The sequence below is a fragment of the Prionailurus bengalensis genome, chromosome E3 (assembly GCF_016509475.1).
Source record: "Prionailurus bengalensis isolate Pbe53 chromosome E3, Fcat_Pben_1.1_paternal_pri, whole genome shotgun sequence".
Taxonomy (NCBI): Eukaryota; Metazoa; Chordata; class Mammalia; order Carnivora; family Felidae; genus Prionailurus; species Prionailurus bengalensis.
In genome coordinates this window covers 20,154,807-20,171,035 of record NC_057357.1, presented here as the reverse complement: position 1 = coordinate 20,171,035, position 16,229 = coordinate 20,154,807, and the positions used below count along the sequence as shown (strand labels likewise).

Genomic DNA, 16,229 nt, shown 5'->3' with positions numbered 1-16,229 from the left:
TGTGTCTCCCTCTCTCTCTGCCCCTCCCCTGTTCATGCTCTGTCTCTCTCTGTCCCAAAAATAAATAAACGTTGAAAAAAAAATTAAAAAAAAAATAAAAACAAACAACAACAACAAAAAAAACGAAAAAACAACCTTACTTTAAAAAAAAAAAAACCCAAAACAACCTGGCACAGAGTCAACTCTCAGCAAATATTAGGTCCAGTGCACTATTCCTTTTCTTGATCTTTCAACCACTCAGATTACTGATGCATGGCATCGTAAAACTCACCCTGAAGATCAGGAGAGAGAAAAAGAAAATCTGGCTTCCTCCTAACGTGGGTTCTCCAGAGAACACAAGATATTTCAGCAGTGAGGAAGAGAATTTCTATAGGGCAAACATCCTTCAGATCAACCACAGGGGAATTTGTACCAAGTTCCTCAAAAACAGCTAGAAAAAGAAAAAAAAAATAGAAGAAATAAATAGTAAGATGCTTTCTCTTTTCCTTTGGAGCGGTCATGTGGGTTAGCTGCAAATCGTTTCCCAAAAATGAGTCAGCTGGGGGGGCAGATGGCATGTGTTTCCAAGCCAACCTGTGTCATCAACACAGCACAAAGGAGCCCCCATCCACCCTGATAGCATCTGGTGCCGGTTCAGACTCGTCGTCACCGCCTGGTGCGGGCTTAGGAATCAGATACCCCGCAGGTCCAAACGCCAGCTATGACACTTCGTAGCTTGTGTGACATTTCACTTCTCCGAGCCTTGTTTGCTCCATCTCTAAAAGGGAAGCAATCTGCTTTGCCTGACAGGGTCTGGGGCATAAAATGAGATCGTGTAGGTGCCTAAAAAATGCAAGAGAGTAATGGTAGGGGTTGTGGTAAGTTCTCTGGCTCTCCCTGTGAGGCTGCTGGGCAGGAGCCTGCTGGATTTTGTCTCTGATTTCTTAAACTTCTGCCAGAGAGAGACGTCTGACCCTTTCATGGGCCCCCGGCTCGTCCGCAAGATGAAAGAAAACTCTCTTGAGAATTGCTTTTCTCTATTTTTTGCCTGAGTTCTCGTGTGTTCCTCATGGCTGCCGTCTCCCCTCGGCTAGGCATCCCCGCTTGACATTCAGAGGCATTCAGAGAGGTGATGTGACTGTCTTCTGAAGGGCTTGGGGACAGGGTCCTGCTCCCTGCAACCCTGCAGTGGAAAGCTGGGTTCAAAGGAAGGGAAGTCAGAGGGGTCTGCCTGGGGTGGGGGTGGGGGGTCCAAACGCAGCCCCCTCCTGGGCCAGGCAGGTGGTGTGCGTGAGTGAAGCATGGGACCTCCGGGCGGGGGGGGGGGGGTAGGTCTCTGGCCCTGGGCCCTCAACTTTCTCTCTGAACTCAGAGTTGGGCTCTCAGGACCACCGGGGCCCCCTGGGTCCACTAACCTACCTCCACACCCCTCTGAGCCTCGGTCGCCACATCTGTGAGAAGCAGTGGCTCTCGGGCCCTGCCTGCCTCATAGGTCATGACCGTGAGACCTGGGGGGGGCGGGTAACACCACCCATCCGCAAGAGGCACCATCACCCTGGTGGCCCCAAATGTCTTCCTAGCAGGTGACCTTTGGTGAGCGAGGGCTCTGCCAGGGGCCCGGCCCCCTCCCACCTCTTTCTCACTCCCTCAGGGAGGGGCCAGCTGCTCTGTGGGCAGGGCCTGCGGGGAGAGCTGCTGCTCGCCACATCCTCCCCTGCCTCCCCACCCTGTGCACGCGGCAGGGCAGCAGCCGCGCTCTGACAGACCCATGGGGCTCTGCCGAGTGACCCATGGGCTCCGGGGCCGACTGTTTGCTCCTCCCTGAGTGTGACTGACAGCCACACGGCTGCCTGCCTGCCTGCCTGCCTGTCTCTCTTTGCGTCTGCCCCGCTGGCCACCTGCCTGTCTGCTCGACTTCCCTTCCCCTGTCTGTCCGTCTGCCTGTCTGACCAGCCCTGGTCTGCTGTGGGTCTCTCCCTGGTGCAGTCGATCTCTGTCCTCTGTCTGTGTGTGACCTCCCTGGGATGTGACCGACCACTGCCTGTGACCCCGGCTGGCTCTCTCTGTGTGGCCTGCCTGCCTAGGGCCCGGGGCCATCCGTCCCGGTGACAGGTCGTAGGCTTGTCTGGCTGGTGACTCAGGACAGGCTGTGGATCCCCACCCCCTACACCTGCCTGCTCCCTCTGACTCCTGTCCCGCGCCCCCACCCCTGGAAGGCCACTGGATTCCCCCCCCACCCCGGGGCACACAGAATGGATTCCTGAGGGAGAAGCTGGGACAGCAGGTAACTCAGCTCCAGCCACTGTTCTCCGCGGGGGGTCTGGCGCCTTCTCTGCCCGAGGTGGGAGGACACAGAGGGGTTTCGCACCCTCCTCACAGCTGGGGACAGTGAGGCCGGCAGAGCTGGGACTGGAGTCTCCTGTTCAGCCCAGCCCAGGATGCCCAAAGTGCCTTTTTGTGCGTCTGCAGGAGGCCTGGCGGTCTGGAGGCTGGGACACGGCTGAGATGACCCCATGAGCTGTCTGTGGAAACCAGCTCCAAAAGGCCGGGGCTGCTGGAGGAAAGCCGGTCCCAGACCAAAGGGGATGCCACAGTCACCGCGGTTCCCGGGAGCCGAGGAGGGCAGGGGTGGGCACGGGGGTGCCGGCGTGATGGTGTGGCATTTCTAGGGGGCCCACTCTGGGGAGGGGCATCGATTTGGGGGGCAGAGTCTGGGTTTTAGCGTCTTTGTGTCCTGTAACCCCTCCACACGGATTTCTGTGCCCATTTCACAGAGAACAGGGGCTCCAGGGGTAGAGCGATTTTCCCGAGGAGACTCCACAGCGCGGAGCAGGGCGGGCAGGTGACTCGGAGGCTGGCCCCGTCCTCCACGCTGTCTCCTTCTCACCAAAGCACAGGGGATGGGCGGGTGGTGAGAAGCCAAGGGCCCTGTGTGCGTGGAAGAGAGGGAAGCCGGGAGGCGCGGGGAGGCTGAGTCTGGAGGCATGGGTTGAAGTTTGACATGTGGACAGGAGAGGAAAGAAGGGGGAGGCGGACAGCTTCCCGGCAGAGCAGCTGGGTGGGGAGAGGCCTCTGGTGGGAACCCTGGACTTCGAGAAGGAACGGCCAGCCTGCGCAGTGGGAGCAGCGGCCCCGGGGGCCGGGGGCATTCAAAAGTCACAGGCTGCTCCCCTGAGGACATTTGTATTCCCCCGGGGGGGGGGGGGAAACATGGGTTTAGAAGCACATGGCCGAATGGGGAAAACCTGGCGGGTTCAAAAGCCGACCATGCGACTCCCCAGCTGGGTGAACTTGAGCAAGTCTCTGTGCTTCTTCCAACCTCATGGAGCCTCAGTTTTCTCATCTCTAAAATGGGGATGAAGGCAGCTCCATCCCGTGGGGCTAGTTGTGAAGATTGGGGGGCATAAAAATATGAAAGTTGCCGTTTGGAGATCCGCCCAGGAAGACAGCTTGTTCTACCAGGAAGGGGGGGCCCGTGGCAGAGGAGGGCCAGGGTCCAAGAGCGGTGGAAGGTGCGGGGGGCACATCCGAGAACCCGCGATCGGCTTCCCTCAGCCCCCGCGGTTCCGGTCCTCCGAGCGCCGGGGCTCAGCCCGCTGCTGGCACTTGAGGGGCTCCCGCTATCCTTACAACATCAGGTGAGGCCGGGAGCCCATTCAGCCCATTTCACAGATGAGGAGATCGAGGACCCCAGGACCACGTGGCCGTGAGACGCAGAGCTGGGTTTGGGCCGCCGGTCCGCTTGACCGCAGGGCCACACCTGCCAGACAGGATAGCATAAAAACAAGACTCATAGTCTCGAGAACCCTTCTGAGAAGGGGAGGGGCAGGCCTGACGACCTGCTCCCCATGGTGGACTCGAGGGAGCCCTGGCCCTGCCCACCTCACACCTGGGAGGGTGTCTGGATCCTTACCACCCCGCAGTGGAGGAAGCCAAGCGCCCAAGTGTTAGGAGAACAAAATCGAGGGCCCGGAGGCGTGGGGTGAACGAGACAAAGCCTGAGCCCTAGGCTCCCACCTGTCCAGTGAAGGGTGGGGGTGGGGGCTGGGGACCGCAAGAAGCTTGAGAGCAGTGGGGGCGGGCAGGTAGAGGAGGCCCGTTGAAGAGGAGATGGAAAGAGGGAAGGCACCAGAAGCTTGGGGAGGCACCATTTCCCTCCCTGGTGCCTGATAAATAATGAATGAAGGGAAGAAGCCATCCTCCACGCAGGGAGGAGAGCCAGTGCCTTCAGAATCCCCGCAGGCAGGAGTGATGGCTGGGAGGTCCCCCCTGCGGTCAGGTGGGGGGCTGTGGGACCCGTGACCCGCGTGCCAACACACCTCCACGGGCGATCCGGGGCCTTGGAGGCGGCCAGGACTGGGTGGAGACCCAGCTCCGCCCCCTAGTTCTGGGGTGACCTTGAGTAAACCACTTCACCTCCCTTGAACCTCCGTTTCCCCGTCTCTAACATCCATTTCCGGTTTGTCGTGAGGTTTTGTTCTATGTGTAGTTTTTGAGCACCCACTGGGGCGTCAGGCACTGTCCTAGGTCCTGGGATTCAGTGGCGGAGACAGGGCCGGCGCCATGAGCAGTGGTTCACAAGAAATAGTAGCAATTACGCTTTACTTTAGGGATGGCTGGTAAATAATTGCCTTGTTATTCGCTAGAACGCACGGCGTCCCTTCCGGCATACACTAAGCCCTCAATAAACGATAGCTCGCATGGTAATTTTATGCTGCCTTGCACAGCTGGGGAAACTGAGGCTCAGAGAGGGGTAGGGTTTTCAGGGTCACCCAGGGAGTCATTCGCAAGCAGAGGGAAGGAAACTGGGGAGGGGGGGGAACAGACACTTCAAGGAGAGGCCCCTTCCTCGCCCCCTTCTCCCTTGCCCTCTAGGGCACCCCGAAATGCGGAGGCGGGGCTGGGGGGGGAGCGGAGAGGAGCCCCACCCCCACCCCTGGCTCACAGGTGCCACCGCCCCCACTCCTTGCCTGGGCGCCTGGCCAAAGGGACTTTTGATGACAGCTCATATGCAGGATCTGAGTAAACTTGGAACTTCTGAAACAACCTGAGAATATTCCCCAGGGTGCAGGCAGGGGCCCTGCTGATGCCCCCCGATGGCCAGGACACCTGCAGCAAGGGGCCTCGCCTGCTGGTCCCCACAGCCCCCAGGAAGGGTCCGGCCACCCCAAGTGTCCCCAGAGAGGTGGGGCAAATACCCCAACCTGGCTCCCTGCTCAGGCCCCAGTCCTTCCTCGCTGTGTGACCATAGGCAAGGCACTGGGCCTCTCTGGGCCTCTATTTCCTCATCTGCAAGGGGGCTTGATGGTGTACGTTGGGACTAGGGCCTGCCAAACTTCTCCTGTACGAATCCGTGACACTCAGCCTAGTTTGGCCAGGGCAGCCTGGTGGGGGGTGGGGAGGGGCCTGCCAAGCAGGGGGCCGGACAGAAGGCAGGCTGCCAGCCCTGCCCCACCCCTCACCCCGCAGCTGCAAACCTCTCTTCTTTCTCCTGGTCTGGGGGAAGGCGGCTGGAGTGAACGGTTGCCCAGGCTGTGCAGTAGGCACAGCTCGTTCAGGCTAAAAGAGGCTTCGTGGACCGGGATCCCGGCCCGGCTGGGAGACAGAGGAAGACTGACAGGTTGGGATGGGACCTTCCCCTCATGTTCGGCTCCTACTGCCTAAGCTACTACCCCCTGGGGGTCTTGGGACATCTGTCCTCAGACACCCACAACCCACCCCTTGCCACTGGCACAAAAGAAAAAAAAATTGTGAAAAAACAACTGACGTTACCCACTCGCCTACAGTGTGCCCGCCCCACACCACCTCGGCCAGGCCAGGGCGCTGCCCCATTCTATGGATGAGGAAAACTGAGTCCCAGAGAAAGGAATGGATATGCCTCAGGGTCCCCCAGGGCCACCAGGCTGATTCTCCCCCAGCCTGAGCGCTCTGCTTGGCTAAGAACTTTCTGTATGACCCTGGGCGCCCCGCCATCCCTCTCTGAAGGTTCCTTGTTACTAATCCGATGACAGCAGTCGTGACTGCTCAGACCCCGGGAGCTGAGGGTGTTGCTCAGGGTGGAGGCAAGTTCCTGGGGACCGTGATGAAGCTGATGGGGAAACAGATGTCTCGGGGGCTGCCTGCGGCCCCACGCCTCGCTCCTCGTGTAACTGGACACGGCGACTCGTACCCTCTTTCGTTCGTTTGCCAACTCCTCAGCCACTCGCCGAGCACCCCCCGAGCTCCCGGCCCCGTTCTGCGCACTAAGGATACTTTCTTTGGTGAACAAAACAGATGATTTCCCAGCCTCCGGGGGTGGGGGTGGGGGCGGGGCTTATGCTCCGGGACAGAGACAGGTCATAAACACAAAAACAGAAGCGTTTACTGACCTGACCCTAATATTACAACCGTGGAGAAGGAAACAGAAGGATGTGGGGCCCAGAGCACTGCAGGGGAGACCCAGACCAGCCAGCGGCGATCGCCTCCTGGAGGAGGCGACACTGAAGTTGAAACCGGAGGATGAGGAAGCAGAGAAGCACGAGGAAAAGTATTCTGGACAGAGGCATGTGCCAAGGCCCTGGGGTGGAGGAGGAGAGCGGGAGCACTGGAGATTTGACCCTTATCGACTCCGTAAAGATGTTCCAGGCACCACATTTAAGAGAGTGGAGTCGAAAAGAATAGCGGTTCATTTCGGAGTGCATGGTCTATGTAGGTTTTAGCTCTGAAGGTGGGCCTCCAAACCCATCACCGTTTCACGTGGCCGCCCATGTCACAAGTGTTTTGAGCCTCCACTGCGTGTCGGGCACCGGTTCACCCCCGGCGTGGTTCAGCAGTAGCCAAGAGGCACACAGTCCTTGCCTGCCTGTTGCTGCGAACGTCCGTGAAAGCACCCCGAGCAGGGTGCCCTGGTGGAGGGAGGGACCCCAAAGGAAGGAGTGACTCATACTCTTTGGAGGGGTGGGAGACTGCCAGAGGAGGTGACAAGCGAACTGGATTTTGAAGACTGAGTAGGAGGCTGTCAGTCCGCCCCGGAGGGTAGAACGTTCCGGTGGCTGAAAGAACTCGTGCAGGGGTGTGGAAGCCAGATGCAGGGGGACTGTTGGTGAAGCTGTCGGGAGCCTGGGGTACCTGCAGCTCAGGATGGGTGCCGGGGGCCAGAGGGAACGAATGTTGGGGGGGCAGATCCCGAAATGTGTTGAATGCTGCGCTAAGAAATTTGGGGTCTTCCCTGAAGGGCAATGGGGAGCCACCGAATGATCCAGTTGCGACGGGGACGTAGTTGGGAGGGCCACAGCTGGGTGCTGGAGAGATCAGGGAGGAGGCCGGCCGGAGGGCAGGTGGGCAGAAGTCCTTGAAGACCAGGGGTAAGCTGGGAGCCCTTTCGCCTATGTTCCCTTTCGGGAAGTCCCTCAGTCTTGACACTTCCCCATCTGGCGACCCGTTGGCTCTTGTTTCTGGCACGGCTGGGGAGTCCCTTTTCACCCACCTCGTTTCTCCTCGGTCCCTCTGGGAAACGGGCCACTTTGCTTTTACCACCCTCCTCACCTACCTTTCACTTTCCAGCCCCCATCCCCGCCCGAGCCCCGCTGGAGATGACGGCTGACCTGTGACCCTCCACTATCCTGTTCCTGAAGCGTCAGTGAGGGAAAGACACGGGGTAACCAGAGCTTGGGTTCTTTCCAGTTTGGGGAGGCTGTGAATGCCGCTGCGGGGACCCTCCGGCCCACGTCTGCGCGTGTACACGTTTCTCTTCGATGCCCGGTCTAGAAGTGGGGTTCTGTTCAGCAGAAGCGTCCCAGGGTGGCCCTGCCGAATGGCACGCACCCCGGAAGACTGAGGGGAGGTTGAGAAGTTTGGGTTACCCTGCGTCCTTCGTAGACGCGGCATGGTGTCTGCCTTTCTCATTTTAGCCTTTCCGGGTTGACGCGGTGGTGTCACAGAGATGTAAATTTGCATGATGAGTCATGATTTCAAGCAACTTTTACTATGCTTCTTGGCCATTTGGAAGGGCTTCTTTGGTGAAGTGTCTCTTGAAGCTCTTTCCCTTTCTTGCCAAACGGAGTTTTGTGCTGTTTATCGTTGTGTTTAAATAATTTTTTTTTTTAAATGTGTATTCATTTATTTTGAGGGAGAGAGAGCAAGCCGGGGAGAGGCAGAGAGAGGGGGAAGAGAGAGTCCCTAGCAGGTTCTTGCACTGTCAGGGCAGAGACGGACGCGGGGCTCGATCTCACAAATCATGAGATCGTGACCTGAGCCGAAATCAAGGATCGGACGCTTAACCAACTGACCCACCCAGGTGCCCTTGTTTATTGTTTTGTGGGAGTTCTTTACATACTCCGGATACAGATCTATACGTGTGTGTATACACACACACACACAAGCTATATATATATCACAGATACATAAAAATGATATATAACATATTTTATAATTTATATATATTACATATTATATGTAACTATATAAAATATGAATTATATATATAATTATATCAAAGAAACCTATATTGTATAGATACAGTATAATCTCTTCCCATTTCCCTTTTCCATCCTCTTAATGAAATCTTTTGGGGGACAAAAATTTTTTTTTTCAACGTTTATTTATTTTTGGGACAGAGAGAGACAGAGCATGAACGGGGGAGGGGCAGAGAGAGAGGGAGACACAGAATCGGAAACAGGCTCCAGGCTCCGAGCCATCAGCCCAGAGCCCGACGCGAGGCTGGAACTCACTGACCGCGAGATCGTGACCTGGCTGAAGTCGGACGCTTAACCGACTGCGTCACCCAGGCGCCCCCAAAAATTCTTAATTTTAATGAGGTTCAATTTATCAGTCTTTTTCTTTATGGCTCGAGCTTTCTATGTGCTGTTTAGGAAGCGTCATCGACCCTAAGGTCATGAAAATATTATCCTCTGTCTCCTTGTGGAAGTTTATTGTTTGCAGACAGTAGGTCTGCAAAATATCTGGATGTGTTTTTGTGTATGATATAAAGTGGAAGGTCAAGGTTCATTTTTCCTCATGTGAATATCCAATTGATCCAGCATCTTTTTTGTTTGTTTGTTTTAATCATGCTTTTCCCGTGACTTTTCGGTAGTGCCTTTCTTGAAAACGAAATGACTATAAACACCAGTCTATTTCTGGACTCTATTCCCTTTCCATTGGCAAGGTTTTTTTCCTTTGCAACAATACCACGTTATTTTTGATTCTCTAAACTCTTCTCAGGTCTTTGGATTTCTGTATAAATTTGAGCACTGGCTTGTCAATTTCCACCAAAGGAAATCTTGCTGGGGATTTTCTTGAAACTTGAGATTTCATTTGAAACTTTAGTCCAACGAGGGGAGAATGGACATCTTTAAACTGTTTAATTATCTAATTCGTGACCATGTATCTCCCTCCATTTATTGATATCTTTAAAAATGTATGTAACTAATATCTTGTAGGTGTCTGTGTAGAGGTCCTGTACGTCTTTCACTGGGGCTCATTAGAGTATTTGATTTCTTATGCTGATGCAAATAGTATCATTTTAATCATGCTTGCTCTTGGTATATAGAAATACACCAGATCTTCGTCACACTTTCTTAACTTTGTTAACACGCTTTTTCAATCTGGAGCTTCAGATATGGAAAGAAATAGCTACCAAACCCAGTCCCCAGCTGGGGACTTCTTACCTTTGTTTTGTAGCTTTGTGTTGTTTCTTACCTTGTAAGGTTTGCAGGGGGGTTTGCAGACCCCCCCCCCCCATCTGCTGAGGTCATAAGTGCAAGACAGAACATCCCAGCTGTGGACTTCATAAACTAGTAACATGTTTTGTATCCTCTGAACAAGTTTTGCAGGGACCATACAGAACAGGACAGTATTGTTAAGCGTATGTGTGTTGTTGTATGACCGATCTCTGAAACTGTTTCACCTTGTACAACTGAAACTTCATACCCATTGAACCACTCCCCGTTACCCACCACCACCCCCCCATTCCCCTGAAAAACCACCATTCTGCTTTCTGTTTCTACAAGTCTGATGACTTCAGATCTGTCGTATAAGTGGAATCATACAGTGTTCGTCTTTTAGTGGTTGGCTTATTTCTTTTAGCGTAATGTCCTCAACATTCGTCCACGTTGCAGCCTTCTTTCTTTTTTAAGGCTAAATGATATTCCATCGTATGTGTGTAGCACATTTTCTTTATTCATTCATCAGTTGGTAAACTTAGGTGCCTTTCAGGACCTGACTGTTGTGACTAATGCTGCAGTGAACATTGGCGTGCAGGTACTTTTGAGACTCTGTTTTCAATTCTTTCGGGTACCTACCCAGAAGTGGGGTGCTGGATTGATCACATGGGAGTTCTCTGTTCGATTTTTTGAGGAGCCTCCACACTGTCTTCGGTCACGCCCGCACCATTTACTAATCCCACAAAGAGGGCATAAGGCTTACGGTTTTTCCACATTCTCACCAACATTGTATCCAACTTAATAGGCGCGCAGTAATAACTCATTGTGGTTTTGATTTGCATTTCCCTGATGATGAATGATATTGACCATCTTTTCATACACCTGTTGGCCATGTTTTTCAATCTTCTTTGGAGAAATATCTATGCAAGACCTTTAGTCATTTTTCAGTCAGGCCATTTGTTCTGTTCTGTTTTGTTTTGCTACTGAATGGTGGGAGTTCATAATTCTGAATGCATTCAGTATATGGTTTGCAAAATATTTGGTATCATTCTCTAGGTTGTCCTTTCACCTTATTGATTATTTCCTGTGCTTCGCAGAGGCTTTTAACGCGGTCCTGTTTGCCTATGTTTGCTTTGCTGTCTGCGTCTTTCTCGTCAGTGTCATAGCCAAGAAATCATTGCCAAGCCCAATGTTCTGAAGTTTTCCCTTATGTTTTCTTCTAGAAGTTTTATAGTTTCAAGGCTTACCTATAGGTCTTTAATCCATTTTAAGTTAATTTCTGTGTATGAGGGAAGAGTCCACGCTTCATATTCAGGTTTCCCAGCACCATTTGTTGAAGAGTCCTTCTTCACCGAAGGAGTTCTTCAAAGAAAGAGTCCTTTCTTCATTGGCCGTGTATGCAAAGGTTTATTTCCGGGTTCTCTATTTTGCTTCATTGATCTGTATGCCTGCTTTTATGCCAATACCTACTTTGTCTGTCTATACAGCAGTATGTGCCTGTCTGCCTTTATGTCTATACCTACAGTGATTACCGTAGCTTGGTAATACGTTTTGAAATCAGGAAGTGTGAGGTCTGTAGCTTTGTTCTTCATTGTCAAAGATTGCTTTGACTATTTAGAGTCCTTCGAGATCCCATGTGAATTTTAGGATGGCTTTTTACCTATTTCTGCAAAACATGCCATTGGGATCTTGACAGAAACTGCCTTGAATCTGTAGATTGCTGTGGACATTTTTAGTATTAAGTCTTCCAATCCATGAACATGGGATGTCTTTCCATTTATCTGTGCTTTCTTTTCATTTCTTTTAGCAATGTTTTGTGGTTTTTAGAGCACAAGTCTTTCACCTCCTTGGTTAAATTTCTTCCCAAATATTTGATCGTTTTTGATGCTACTATTGATATTATTTTAATTTCCTTTTGAATTGTTCATTGTTAACCGATAGAAATGCGACTGGTTTTTGAGTGTTGATTTTACATCATTTGTTCATTCATTTGTGACTTTGTGAATTTGTTAATGTATTTGTTAATTAATGTGTGTGTGTGTGTGTGTGTGTGTGATCTTTAGAGTTTTCTCTATATAAGGTCATGTCAGCTATGAACAGAGATCATTTTACTTCTTTCTTTCCAATTTGACTGCCTTTTTTTTTTTCCTAATTGCTTTGACGAGGACTTATAGTTCCACATTAAATAGAAGTGGTGAGAGTGGGCATTCTTGCTTTGTTCCTGACCTTAGAGGAAAATCTATCAATTTTCTACCACTGAGTAAGAGGTTAGCTGTGGCCTTTCATATGTGACCGTTTTTGGGTTGAGATAATTTCCTTCTGTTTCTGGTTTGTTAAATGTCTCTATCATGAAAAGATGTTGAATTTTGTCAAATGCCTTTTCTGCATCGGTTGAAAGGATCATGTGATTTGTCTTTTGCTCTATTGATGTGGTGTATTTTTGTATACTGAATCATCTTTGCACCCCAGGGACAAATTCCACGTGATTGTGGCATATAATCATTTTAATATGTTGTTGGATTCCATTTATTAGTATGTTATCAAGGAGTTTTGCATCAGTATTCATCAGGGATATTGGTTTGGAGTTTTCTTTGTCTGGCTTTGATATCGGTATAATGCTGCCCTCATGAAATGAGTTTGGAATTGTTCTCTTAGCTTCGATTTTTCAAAAGAGTTTGAGAAGGAGTGACATTAATTCTTCTTAAAATGTTTGGTAGAATTTACCAGTGAAGTCATCTGGTTCCGGGCTTTTCTTTGCTGTGACAGTTTTGGTCACTGAATCAACCTCCTCACTATTTATAGGTCTGTTCGGATTTTCTATTTCTTCATAATTCAGTGTTGGTAGGTTGTATGTTTCTAAGAATTTATCCACTTCTACATTATTGAGTTTGTTGGTGTACAATTTTTTTTAAATTTTTTTTTCAACATTTTTTATTTATTTTTGGGACAGAGAGAGACAGAGCATGAGTGGGGGAGGGGCAGAGAGAGAGGGAGACACAGAATCGGAAACAGGCTCCAGGCTCCGAGCCATCAGCCCAGAGCCCGACGCGGGGCTCGAACTCACAGACCGCGAGATCATGACCTGGCTGAAGTCGGACGCTTAACCGACTGCACCACCCAGGCGCTCCCCCCAAAAAAAATTTTTTTTTAATGTTTGTTTATTTTTGACAGAGAGGGAGACAGAGCATGAGCGGGGGAGGGGCAGAGAGAGAGGGAGGCACAGAATCGGAAGCAGGCTCCAGGCTCCGAGCCATCAGCCCAGAGCCCAACGCGGGGCTCGAACTCACGGACCGCGAGATCGTGGCTGAAGTCGGACGCTCAACCGACTGCGCCACCCAGGCGCCCCCGTGTACAATTATTTGTAGTATTCTCTTACAATCCTTTTTATTTTTGTGGCATCAGTCGTAACGTCTTCTGTTTCTTTTCTGATTTTAGTTACTTGAGACTTCTCTTACTTTTGTTAGTCTAGCTAAAAGTTTGTCAATTTTGTTGATCTTTAGAAATACAGTAGATTTTTTTTTCTATTGTTCTCATATCCAGTATCCTTGTTCAATGGTTATTATTCTAATAGTTTGTTAAGTATCTGGACTTTTCTAGGTGCTCAGTCCTTATATCATTTTACTCTTTATAGTTTTCTGATCTTTATACATTTATTTATTTTTCTTGCCTTACTGCGTTGACTGGGGCCTCCAGGATAAGACACTCGTCTTTTTCCTGCCCTCAAGTATATCATGTTCAGTATTTGACCATTACACATGATGTTGGTTGTGTATATTATGCACACATGCATGTCTGTGCGCTCCTTATCAGATCAAAGAAGATTCCTTCTATTCCTGGTTTTTTGAGAGTGTTTTAAAAAATCACGAATGGGGGGCGCCTGGGTGGCTCAGTCGGTTAAGCATCCGACTTCAGCTCAGGTCATGATCTCGCGGTCTGTGAGTTCAAGCCCCGCGTCGGGCTCTGGGCCGGTGGCTCAGAGCCTGGAGCCTGCTTCCGATTCTGTGTCTCCCTCTCTATCTGCCCCTCCCCCATTCCTGCTCTGTCTCTGTCTCAAAAATAAATAAACATTAAAAAAAATTAAAAAAAAAATCACGAATGGGTGTTACAATTTTTTAAATCTGTTTTCTGGACCTATTAAATTATGATACACATTTTCTTTTTTATTTTCCTAATGTGATGACATAGATTACTGACTTTCAAATGTCAACCTAACCTTGTATTCCTGAAATAAACCTCACGTGATAATGATGTGTATCACATATACACATATACACATTTTGTGTATATCGTTACCTTTGATTTGTTAATATTTTGTCTGTATATTTATGAGAACGATTGACCTATAATTTTGCTTTCTTTTTTTTTTATTAAAATTTTTTTTTTTAACATTTATTTATTTTTGAGAGACAGAGAGAGACAGCATGAGCAGGGGAGGGGCAGAGAGAGAGAGGGAGACACAGAATCCAACGCAGGCTCCAGGCTCCGAGCTGTCAGGACAGAGTCCGACGCGGGGCTCGAACTCACAAACTGCGAGATCATGACCTGAGCCGAAGTCGGTCGCCTACCTGGCTGAGCCACCCAGCCGCCCCAAATTTTACTTTCTTTTAATGTCAAGGTGTTAAATTTTATTTTTATTATTTCTTTTTTATTTTAGAGAGAGAGAGCGAGAAGGAGCACAGGCAGGGGAGAGGGGCAGAAGGAGAGAGAGGGAATCTTAAGCAGGCTCCAAGCTCACTGGGGAGCCCAACATGGGGCTCGATCCCATGACCCTGGGATCATGACCTGAGCTAAAATCAAGAGTCAGATGCTCAACTGACTGAGCCACCAAGGTGCCCCTTAATGTCAAGTTTGGATACAAAGTTATGTCTTTCATTCTAGGGTTAGTTCACTTACATTTGATGAAAGTACTGACGTGTTTGGGATTAAATCTATTCGTTTTCCTTTTGTCTATTCTTTATTCCTTTTTTCTTCTTTGTTTCCTTTTTTGGAACAATAAAATTTAAAACATTAGTATTATATGTTTCTTATCTATTTTCTTTCATAATTTTTTAGGGCTTATCTTAGAGATTACAATATGCATATTTGATTTTTTTTTTTTTGAGTCCACTTTGTGTTGGTCCTTTTATCATTTCCCAGAACCTTTACTTTATTTACAGTAACCTTTAGCTTTATTCACTCCTTACCTTTGGGGCATCATGGTAATGTGTTTTAATTCTGCATAAGTTTAACCTTCCTAAGACCTTATCAGCCTATCAGTGACAAGTTAGGGTCTATTAGTGACAAATTCTCTCAGGTGTTTTGCTTTGGTTTGCTTTGAAAAATATCTTTATTTTTAAAGATTCACGTTTTTTAAAAATCGCAATTAAGATCTAATTCACGGATTTATTTATTCACTTTTTAACAGTGTACGATTAAGCGGCTGTCAGTACATTCACAAAGTTGTACGACCATCAGCCCTGCTAACTGCACAATATTTTCATCACCCAAAGAAAAAAAAAAAAGCCACACCCATTAGCCATCATCCCCCATTCTCTCTCCTTCCAAAGCTCCAGCCCCCGGCAACCACTAATCTCTTTCCTGGCTCTATGAACCTGCCTGTTCTAGAAATGTCATGTAAATGGAGTCATACGATATTTGGCTTTTTGTGCCCGGTTTCTTTACCTCAGGATCAATTTTCAAGATGCATCTGTGTTGAGGCATGTATTACTACTTTATGCATCTTTATGGCTGAATAATATTCTGTTCTATGGATATTCTATGCTTTGTCCATTCAACTGATGGACATTGGGGCTGCTTCAAGTTTGGGACTGTTATGAATACTGCTGTTGTGAATATTCAGGTAACAGAGGTTTTTTTTAATGGGCGTATGTTTTCAATTCTTTTTACTCTGTACCTAGAAGTCAGTTTGCTTTGCCATGTGGTAACCCCATATGAATTTTTGAGAAACTTTTAAACTGCTTTCTATGGCAAATGTACCATGTTTTAAAAAATCTTTTTAACGTTTATTTATTTTTTGAGAGAGAGAGAGAGAGAGACAGAGACAAAGAGCAAGCAGGGGAGGGGCAGAGAGAGAGGGAGACACAGAATCGGAAGCAGGCTCCGGGCTCTGAGCTGTCAGCACAGAGCCCGACGTGGGGCTCGAACTCACGACCTGTGAGATCAGGACCTGAACTGAAGTCGGACACCCAGCTGACTGAGCTACCTAGGCATCCCAGCAAATGTATCATTTTACAATCCCAGGAGCAATGTATCAGGGTTCCAAAACGCTACATCTTTTTCCCCCACTTTTAATTTTTCTGTTTTTAAAATCGCCATCTAGTGGGTGTTATTTGAGTTTCCCTAATGACTAATGATGATGAGCATCTTCTCATATGTTCATTGCTCATGAGTATAACTTCTTTGGAGAAATGTCCGTTCAAATATTTTGCACAATTTAAAATTGCGTTATCTTTTAGATCTTGAGTTGTAAGAACCCTTTAAATATCCTGATACTAGAGCCCTAACAAATATATAATTTAAAAATATTTTTTTCTCAGGGGCGCCTGGGTGGCTCAGTCAGTTAAACGTCCAACCCTTGGTTTTGGCTCAGGTCGTGATCTCATGGTTTGTGAG

At 49.1% G+C, this 16,229-nt stretch overlaps 1 protein-coding gene across 1 annotated transcript in view; it reads left to right on the top strand.

The window, feature by feature from the left end:
• The first annotated feature begins 1,677 nt into the window (after nucleotides 1-1,677).
• The window catches only part of IL21R (interleukin 21 receptor), a 34,819-nt gene continuing 20,267 nt past the window's right edge, over nucleotides 1,678-16,229 (top strand). The window contains exon 1 of the mRNA XM_043560247.1: nucleotides 1,678-2,263. The gene's annotated coding sequence lies outside the window, so the exon portion shown is untranslated. The remainder of the gene's footprint in view (nucleotides 2,264-16,229) is intronic.